Source organism: Scyliorhinus torazame, chromosome 24 (assembly GCF_047496885.1).
Source record: "Scyliorhinus torazame isolate Kashiwa2021f chromosome 24, sScyTor2.1, whole genome shotgun sequence".
Classification (NCBI taxonomy): Eukaryota; Metazoa; Chordata; class Chondrichthyes; order Carcharhiniformes; family Scyliorhinidae; genus Scyliorhinus; species Scyliorhinus torazame.
In genome coordinates, this window is record NC_092730.1 from 46,816,432 (window position 1) to 46,826,682 (window position 10,251).

Here is a 10,251-nt window from a genome sequence, read left to right on the forward strand (position 1 = left end):
TAATGTGTTTTCTGTTTTTGTGCTCCCTGCTGTGTAACCGTGCTCCCTGCTGTGTAACCGTGCTCCTGCTGTGAAACCGTGCTCTCTGCTGTGTAACTGTGCTCCCTGCTGTGTAACTGTGCTCCCTGCTGTGTAACTGTGCTCTCTGCTGTGTAATTGTGCTCCCGGCTGTTTAACTGAGCTCTCTGCTGTCTAACTGAGCTCTCTGCTGTGTAACTGTGCTCTCTGCTGTGTAACTGTGCTCTCTGCTGTGTAACTGTGCTCCCTGCTGTGTAACTGTGCTCCCTGCTGTGTAACTGTGCTCTCTGCTGTGTAATTGTGATCCCGGCTGTTTAACTGAGCTCTCTGCTGTTTAACTGAGCTCTCTGCTGTGTAACTGTGCATCCTGCTGTGTAACCGTGCTCTCTGCTGTGTAACTGTGCTTTCTGCTGTGTAACTGTGCTCCCTGCTGTGTAACTGTGCTCCCTGCTGTGTAACTGTGCTCTCTGCTGTGTAATTGTGCTCCCGGCTGTTTAACTGAGCTCTCTGCTGTCTAACTGAGCTCTCTGCTGTGTAACTGTGCTCTCTGCTGTGTAACTGTGCTCTCTGCTGTGTAACTGTGCTCCCTGCTGTGAAACCGTGCTCTCTGCTGTGTAACTGTGCTTTCTGCTGTATAACTGTGCTCCCTGCTGTGTAACTGTGCTCTCTGCTGTGTAACTGTGCTCTCTGCTGTGTAACTGTGCTCCCTGCTGTGAAACCGTGCTCTCTGCTGTGTAACTGCACACTCTGCTGTGTAACCGTGCTCCCTGCTGTGTAACTGTGCTCCCTGCTGTGAAACCGTGCTCTCTGCTGTGTAACTGTGCTTTCTGCTGTGTAACTGTGCTCCCTGCTGTGTAACTGAGCTCTCTGCTGTGTAACTGTGCATCCTGCTGTGTAACCGTGCTCTCTGCTGTGTAACTGCACACCCTGCTGTGAAACCGTGCTCTCTGCTGTGTAACTGTGCTTTCTGCTGTGTAACTGTGCTCCCTGCTGTGTAACTGAGCTCTCTGCTGTGTAACTGTGCATCCTGCTGTGTAACTGTGCTCTCTGCTGTGTAACTGTGCATCCTGCTGTGTAACCGTGCTCTGTGCTCTTTAACTGTTCTCTCTCTGTCCTGGAACCGTGACTCTGCCGGGGACAGATCTTCACTGTGGTTGTGTCAAACCATTCCCTGTTGTGTAAATGTGTTCCCAGTTGTGGAAATATGATCCGTCTGAAGCAGAACCTTTCTCCGCCATTACTGAGACTAAATTTTAATTCTAGATTTATTAAATCTTGTCACGAAAGGTGAGTTCAGGCCTCTGGATTCCCAGTCCAGCGACATAACCTTCTGTTCCTGTTATCAAAACAGTTCGTTCATCTCAACATTCTCAATACTGAGAAGTCGTGGCGCCAAATCTAATGTTTTTTTTCCCACGCAGATTCAATCCCTACTCATCGAAATACTGGGACACCGTTCATCGCATTCCTGCAATCCCGCGTGTCTGGTTTTACAATGCTTTCTATAGAACGAATTGGCAGTACAGATATAAGCTGCGATGGCCGAGTGGTTAAGGCGTTGGACTCGAAATCCAATGGGGTTTCCCCACGTAGGTTCGAATCCTACTCGCAGCGAAATAATGGAAATATTGGAGCCATTTGTTCGAAAAATGCGGTGTTGTTTTCATCATTCAATGTTTTCTGTTGAAATGTCATTACATAAGAATCTTCTTGTGCCCTGAAGCTGTGTTTGTCATTCTGCTTTCGCTCTGAATTTTCTGATTTGTCAGGACAAGATCACCACTTCAGTAACGTTCATATTAACTTCATCAGGAACCAGAATTGTGAAAATTCACAAAGCAATGTGAAATTTATTTTTGTCACATCTTTTGCCAGAATTTATCATATGTCAGAATTTTTAATGTCTCTTATTGTGAAACTGACCAGCCGAACTGAAAGTTCTAAATAAAGCAGCGCAACAAATTGAAGGCTTGTCAACAGCCGGGAAGGGAGCAATGCTCCCCATATACCGTCACTGCCGACTCACCATGGCCCAACTATTGTTTATCTTCACTTTGCATTTGCTTGAGAAACTGTTTTTAATCATTCTTACAATGTTTATGTAATTTCCCTCCAATTTAAGAATGTTCCGAAAGTGTCCGTGTCACACGGCTCCCGTTCAGCCAGGAGATGGCACCAGTCCACAATACATTTATTGATGCTATTTATTTCTGATGTTCTGTGTGTAACAACAATCGCTTACTGTCACAAGTCGGCTTCAGTGAAGTTACTGTGAAAAGCCACTTTCCGGCGCCTGTTTCGGCAGGCCGTACGGAACCATTACATAGGACTCTTACTGCGGCCTGAGACCTCAACTCGTTCTTGTGTCCCGATGCTGCCGTTTGTAACCTGCTTAAATCATCACTTTTATTAATTAGTCATCATTTTGTAAGTAACCTAGGTGCTAATTTCACCAGGTACCAGGAGTGTCCATAACACAGTTTGTAAACTGAAATGTACTTGTCTCATTTTTTTGGCCCGGATAGCCCAGCTGTTTACTATTGTTTCTAACTGAGAACTCATGTGTTCTAAAAACATTTGTACTGAAAAAGAATGAAGCTCGATTTTAAGAAAGAAGCGCACAAATGAAGATTATTTTGTGTATTGTATTTGAGGAGTGTCCAAATTTAAAATGCTCATGAATGAAAGTGTCTTTGCCGAACGCCTCCCGTTCAGCCAGGAGATGGCACCAGTCCACAATAAATGTATTTATGCAGTTTATTTCCAATGTTATGAATCATTACATAGGGCTCTTACTCTGGCCTGAGAGCTTACCTTGTCTCTGTGTCCTGAGGCTGCCATCTTCACCCTGTTTAAGCAATCATAGAATACTTCTTGTGCAGAAGGAGGACATTCGGCCCATCGAGTCTGCACTGATCACCCCAAGGAGCACCCAACCTACGGCCCATACCCACGTAAACGTTTGGACACAAAGGGCCAATTTAACATGGCCAATCCATCTAAACTGGACATCTTCGGACAGTGGAGGAAACTCACGCAGACACGGGAAGAACGTGCAAGACTGTAACCCAAGGCTGGAATTGACCCCGGGTCCCTGAATGTTAACCACGGTGACACCCAAAAGCCGACTCTGGTGGGATTTGAACCTACCGCCTCATGGCCACGAATTGCATGTTTTTGTATTAGTCGTCATAATGTAAGCCATGATGTGGGGATGCCGGTGTTGGACTTGGGTGGGCTCAGTAAGAAGTCTTACAGCACCAGGTTTAAGTCCAACAGGTTTCTTTCGATTCACCTGAGGAAGGAGCTGCGCTCCGAAAGCTAGTGATTCGAAAGAAACCTGTTGGACTTTAACCTAGTGTTGTAAGACTTCTTATCACAATGCAAATACATCAGTTGCTGATCTCATCAGGCTCCAGGAGTGTCCCTAAACTGAATGTTGCTTGTGTCGTTTTACTGACACGATTAACCCAACTTTTCAATCTTGTCTCTATTTACGATTTGTTATTGTTTACTAATATTACTTACATTTATTATTACTGTTATTATTATTTACATTGTGTATTTATGCATGTCTTATGTTTTACATGTATGAACCGATCTGTCTGGACTGTATGTAGAACAATACTTTTCACTGTACCTCGGTCCACGTATTATGGGCCAGGGTTTAGAGAACCCCAAAGTATATCACGGAGTTCACCTGACCCACAACTTTAAATACATTTTGGTTATGGGGAGCACAAGGGCCCATTTTACAGGTGTGATGCAACAGAGATCTCAAGTATGTTTAAAACAAAAGTATTTTAATTACATGAATCCAGTTAACATTTTATAAACACCAGTAAACAGTATATCAACTACAAATCCTGACCACTCCCCAAAAGATACAGGACTCTATAGACAACCCTTGATAACTTTCCAAACACCATCTGGCCTTTGCTTTCGAAATCCGACCAACTGTCCTGGCTTGAAACAATTCACACCTCTTTAACCTGGGGTTACCCCTCTCTCTGGCTCTGTAAAGACTTAATTACCTGCAAATGCTCGCATTTAACATCTTGCATCTTTGACTTTGTCCATATAAATGTTTCTGGAACCTACCTCTCCATTCAGCTGGGGAAGGAGCAGCGCTCCGAGAGCTAGTGATTTGAAACAAACCTGTTGGACTTTAATTTGGTGTTGTAAGACTTCTTACTGTATGTGAGAAGGGATAGAATCTCCGTGGAAAAAGACCATTGGATTTGGAGTCCAACCCTTGAACTATTCGAAAATCTCAGCTCCCTAAACGCACTGTTCGACTGATTAAATTGTTGGTGTAACAATATCAGTTACAGATATTCCAGAAATTCATGTTTTTTTAAAAAAACATTGCGGTCAGTTGGGCGCAGTTGGTGAAGAAGTGCAGTATTGACTGTGGTGCATTATCTAACCAATCAGAAAAGGTACCAGCTTACACCTGACTAAAGTTAACCAGCTCCGATGCCTTTCAATTCCAGATTTATTAAATCAGTGAATTTAACTGTCACCAGAGGCCGTGTTGGGATTTATTCTCTGTCCCAAAGATTAGTTCGGGCCGCTGGTTTCCCAATCCAGTGTCATAACCTTTCACCCCAGTTAACAAAAACCGTCCATTCAGCTCATTACTAAACATCTTCCTGAGGAGATTAGAATTCCCGCCACAGAATCTTATTGAACCGATTGACACAAAACATTTTGTTCTGGATGAAGCTTCGATTGTTTATCCAGATCAAACAGAAATTGTGGATTCCTTAGGATCTAAGCAGAGTACCAAGATGAGAGACAATTGAATGAACAAAATAGCAAGAAAATAGATTCTGAGATAAGTCGGGAAATGTTTAGACGGAAACGCGGAACTTTGAGCTGAGGAAGGAAAACCAGCAATGTGATTTCTGTTTGAAACGGCCGCGGCAGGGCTCGAACCTGCAGTTTACTGATATTATCAGTAGATTCACCTTATCCGTTAGGCCACGCAGCCACCTGCTGGGCTCAGGTAACTGATGTTAACATCATGTGAGAAAATACTGTGACTCGACGTGTTTCATTTCTGTGTTTTGATGATCCGCTGATTCCCAGATTCCATAAAATACAAGGGAAAGCTCCAGCTGCCGTACATGGTCATTTTCGACGTCGAAAACTCCTTTCACCCTGTGAGCCGTGAAGATTCATGGAGCAGCATCCACAAACTCGGCTGCTTCCGGACATGTGTCACATCCTCTGCCTGCTCCACAATCACATACAGTCAGTGATCCTCACCAAGTGAACGAACAGAAACTCCCCTCAATAAAAACTGCAGAGAAACAAAGGGAGCGTCATTGCACCAATTCACTTTTCCATTTTCCTCACTTCAATATTGTACCTGTCACCCAGCAACTTCCCCACAGGACTGGAGAAAATCAAAGGAAGGACAGGAAATTGTTCACACTCCAACCATCTTCATTGGAAAGACAAACTCGATCTTCAGTCATTGAGCTCTAGGCTGTAGGTAATGTTTGTGTGGGTGCTGACTCAGAAACGTAGCCCAGGTCACTGCAGTTATGGATTTGATATCATTTGCGCTGGGAGTTTCTGATAGTGCATCGTGTGTCAGGATGGCCGAGCGGTTCTAAGGCCAGTTCGCAGTTCAGGTAGCAGTCTCCTGTGGAGGCGAGGATTGAAATCCCACCCCTGACATTGACTGTTCCTCCGCGAGGGTCCATCCAACCCCGCGGGATCTCTCACCTGGAAACACAAGGGGAGCAGATACAGAGAAACAGCGACCACCTGCAAGTTCCACTCCGAGACACACACCATCCTGGGAAATATATCACCCTTTCTGTGGCTGGCTCACAATCCCGGAGCTCCCTCCCTAACAGCACTGTGTGTGTACATACACCACATGGACTTGCAGCGGCTCAAGAATCACGTCACCGCCAAATTCTTAAGGGTAATTAATTTTGGACAATAATTGTTGACGGATTCAGCGACACTCACATCCCGTCAAATATTTTAAAAAATATTTTGGAAACCGAGTCCCCTGAACTCAGCTCAGAAAGTTCACAAATCACAAAGCAAATTACTTCAAATATTGATCATCATAAATAATAAACACAGGAAATGCTGGAAATGTTCAGAATTAAACAGCATCTGTGGGGAGAAAACTAGAAGCAGCGTTCCAGCTCTGTGATTGGATCATTTCCTTCTCTCTCAGTGTGAAATCCTGGACTCAGCTGATAAACAGCAAGATGCCAATCACCAGTCATCAGTATCAGAAACAATGAACCTTTAGGATAGCGAGGCCGAGCGGTCTGAGGAGATGGGTTTAGGTTTCAGTCTCTTCGAGGATGCGGGTGGAAATCCAACCGCTGCCAACATTTGTAGGAAAAGCGGTGGGAAATGGAAATAAAAGTGAACGATATTGCAAAGCACTTGCTCTTATCCCAAAAGATCTTTCCGTTACTGACATTGTTGTGTCCTGTGTAAGGCGAGCTGAACTGATTTGGTGCCGCTTGTTCTCACCTTGCAGCCCGTCAGTCTCCGTATTCCAGGGACCATTTATGACATCATCAAAAACGCCCTCCCCTGCTCTCCCCATTCACCAGACTGAAGGGACAATCCCCTCCGCGACCGCTGCTCCACCGCCAATATCCGCTCACTTTCTATCTGCACCTTTCTTTGCAAGTGCAGGAGATGCAACTCCTGCCTTTTTACCCCCTCCCTCCTCATTATCCAAGGGCCCAAAACACTCATCCCAAGTGAACCAGTGAGACACTTGTGCTTTTCAGTTTAATCTCCTGTATCATAGATTATCATCGAATTTACAGTGCAGAAGGAGGCCATTCGCCCCCATCGGTATTTGCTGCCACAATTTGGTCTCATCTACTTCAACAGGTCAGATAACAGACTGTGACCGCTTTGATAAATCTCTGTTCAATCCACAATCATGACTTTGAGTTTCCTGCCACTTGTCATTTCAATTCTCCACCTCTCCCACTCTGACCTTTCTGTCGTTGGTCATCCGTGTTCCAATGGCGATTAACGGAAACTCGAGTAAAACCACCTCAACATTTAAGTAGCCACCCACAGAACTCCGTCCTCAACATCGAGCTCAGTAATTTTAGATTATGTTTTGTTTGGTGTGTTTCTTGCCCGTCCCTTTTTTTTTGCTTCTAATTGCATTCATTCATTTTGCACTTGGACGGCGGAGAGACAGCTGGAGATTTTTCAAGAATGAATTGTAGAGCGCAAGGCTCAGACAGCTGAAGACGCGGCCGCCATTGATGGAACAATGAAAAGTGCAAATGAGCAAGAGGACAGGGATGGATTCAGAAAGAGAAAGGGAAATGTCTGGGAATGGAACCGGAACTCCAGTCTGGTAAGTGAGAAATCTCCCCCTGAACCGCTAATGTTCACACAACCGCTCATTCCAAGTGTCCAGTCGGAAACCTGCCTGAAGGAACATGCAGTCTGACAGAGCGCCTGTGATAATCCTCCACTGTCTGATCAAAAGCTGCAACATGAGCTGTTCATCACAGCTGGGATAAACGTGTTGGTGTTAGCATTCAGTGGTGTCGATTCACATCATCCTTGTTTGGAGCTGCCTGTGAGGATCAAACTTCCCGCTGATATATCTGCCCAGTTTGCAATCTGTCTGAGGAGGGAACAGACTGACTCTGGTCAGCAGCTTTCAAAGATTTTATTTGAGTCCAGAATGGGATTTCTTCTGTGACGTTGTTCTGATGGGAAAGGGGAGAGTGACTGGAGTCGCCTTTCAGAAGGAAGTTCGGGGCGGCAGTTTCACTCACCTGGGGACATTGATAAACCTGTTGCTGATTTATTCAAACCTTGCCTAAAAACCGACTCTGGTGGGACTCGAACCCACAACCTTTGAATGTCTCATCACGACAGCGACTAGAAGTCCAACGCGCTATCCGTTGCGCCACAGAGCCACACCTGCAGCGCTTTCACATCCCCATATGAGGATTTCTGTAGTTTTCCAACAGGCAGTTCAAAAGTTCAGTAATTCGCACAGTGACGACATTTCAAAACTACTTCATTGTCTGGGAATGTTTTGGGCAGCCCTGTGGTTGTGAAAAGCGCTTCAGAAATTCTAGTAAAACTCCGAAAGGACACAGCCAGGTTGGTGCAAAGGGAGGACATGTAGCAGACAAGGAATGAGGCGATTTATTTTTGTAGGAATAACAGAAGTAAACAATATAAAATAAAGTGTCTATTTACAAAAAAGAGTGCAGGAACAGCGGGACATGTGTCCAAATCATTGAAGGTGACAGGGCAGGCTGTAAGAGTCGTTTATAAATCAAACAGTGTCATGACTTTATTAATAGCGGCACAGAGTACAAGATGACAGAGGGGTCATCTCTCCCTTTTCAGCTCCTGACTGCAGAGGTTTTTCTTGTGAAACCGTTTATTGGAAAACCTCTTTCCCTGGAGGGAGGCGGGAGTTTGGAACTGTTGGAAGTGTTTAGATGGGCATTTGCGATCCCAGGGTACACGAGGCGATGATCCAAGTGCTGGGAAATGGGATGAGAATGGTTCGGTGGTTGTTTCTGACCGGCACAGATGCGATGGGCTGAAGGGCCATTTCTCTGCTGTCTGATTCGATGACTTTATGAATGAAATGCAACATGTGTTTGCAGCTGTCTCTGTTTATATCCTGTTGTATTCACAGGAACAAACAAACTGGGCTGGTCGTTGAGCACCTCGAGACTGTTCTGCCCTACATTTAGATTGAGTAAGGGCTCTGTGTATTTTAACTCCAGCTCCCTGACTGGATTTCAGAAACCCTCCACAAACGGCAGTCTTATTGAATAATACCGATCCCAGAGATGGATAATCAGCGATAATCACAGCCAGAGAGACCTGCAATAACCCTCAGAGCAGGAAAGACAACTCATTGTCCTTTGGCCCAACAGCAAAATACTGCGGATCCCGCAAATCTGAAACAAAGACAGAAAATGCTGCAAATATTCAGCTGACACGGCAGCTTCTGTGGAGAGAGGAACAGGTCGTTCCAATGAAGGGTCAGGATCTGAAATGTTAACTATTTCTCTTGTCAGTGATACCACAGATTCGTAAAATATTTCAAGCATTCCGGTTTGTTCAGCTAAACATCCTCACACTCTGTAGCTTAGATCAATCCCAGCAGGGTGTCACTGCGTTTGACCTGATCTGTGTGATTAAACACTTGCTCCATAAAGTCATAGAGTCATAGATGTTTACAGCATGGAAACAGGTCCTTCGGCCCAGCTTGTCCATGGTGCCCAGTTTCTATCACCATGTTAGTCCCACTTGCCCACATTTGATCCATGTCCCTCTATATTCACCCTGCCCAGGTAAATTTGATTTGATAAAATTAGCATTTGATAAGGTTCCCCATGGTAGGCTTATGCAGAAAGTAAGGAGGCATGGGATAGTGGCAAATTTGGCCAGTTGGATAACGAACTGGCGAACTGATAGAAGTCAGAGAGTGCTGGTGGATGGCAAATATTCAGCCTGGATCCCAGTTACCAGTGGCGTACCGCTGGGTCCTCTGCTGTTTGTGATTTTCATTAATGACTTGGATGAGGGAGTTGAAGGGTGGGTCAGTAAATTTGCAGACGATACGAAGATTGGTGGAGTTGTGGATAGTGAGGAGGGCTGTTGTCGGCTGCAAAGAGACATAGGTAGAATGCAGAGCTGGGCTGAGAAGTGGCAGATGGAGTTTAACCCTGAAAAGTGTGAGGTTGTCCATTTTGGAAGGACAAATATGAATGCGGAATACAGGGTTAACGGTAGAGGTCTTGGCAATGTGGAGGAGCAGAGAGATCTTGGGGTCTATGTTTATACATCTTTGAAAGTTGCCACTCAAGTGGATAGAGCTGTGAAGAAGGCCTATGGTGTGCTCGCGTTCATTAACAGAGGGATTGAATTTAAGAGCCGTGAGGTGATGATGCAGCTGTACAAAACTTTGGTAAGGCCACATTTGGAGTACTGTGTACAGTTCTGGTCGCCTCATTTTAGGAAGGATGTGGAAGCTCTGGAAAAGGTGCAAAGAAGATTTACCAGGATGTTGCCTGGAATGGAGAGTAGGTCTTACGAGGAAAGGTTGAGGGTGCTAGGCCTTTTCTCATTAGAACGGAGAAGGATGAGGGGCGACTTGATAGAGGTTTATAAGATGTAAAGGGGAACACATCGAGTAGACAGTCAGAGACATTTTCCCCGGGTGGAACAAACCAT

At 45.1% G+C, this 10,251-nt stretch overlaps 2 non-coding genes across 2 annotated transcripts; one reads left to right on the plus strand and one right to left on the minus strand.

Annotated features, from left to right (window-relative positions):
• Positions 1-1,550: 1,550 nt before the first annotated feature.
• trnas-cga (transfer RNA serine (anticodon CGA)) lies at positions 1,551-1,632 on the plus strand. The gene has a single exon. It is a non-coding gene; the product is annotated as a tRNA-Ser (tRNA).
• Positions 1,633-7,872: 6,240 nt separating this feature from the next.
• On the minus strand, positions 7,873-7,964 carry trnar-ucu (transfer RNA arginine (anticodon UCU)). Its single transcript is given in 2 exon segments — positions 7,873-7,908; positions 7,928-7,964. It is a non-coding gene; the product is annotated as a tRNA-Arg (tRNA).
• Positions 7,965-10,251: the final 2,287 nt, after the last annotated feature.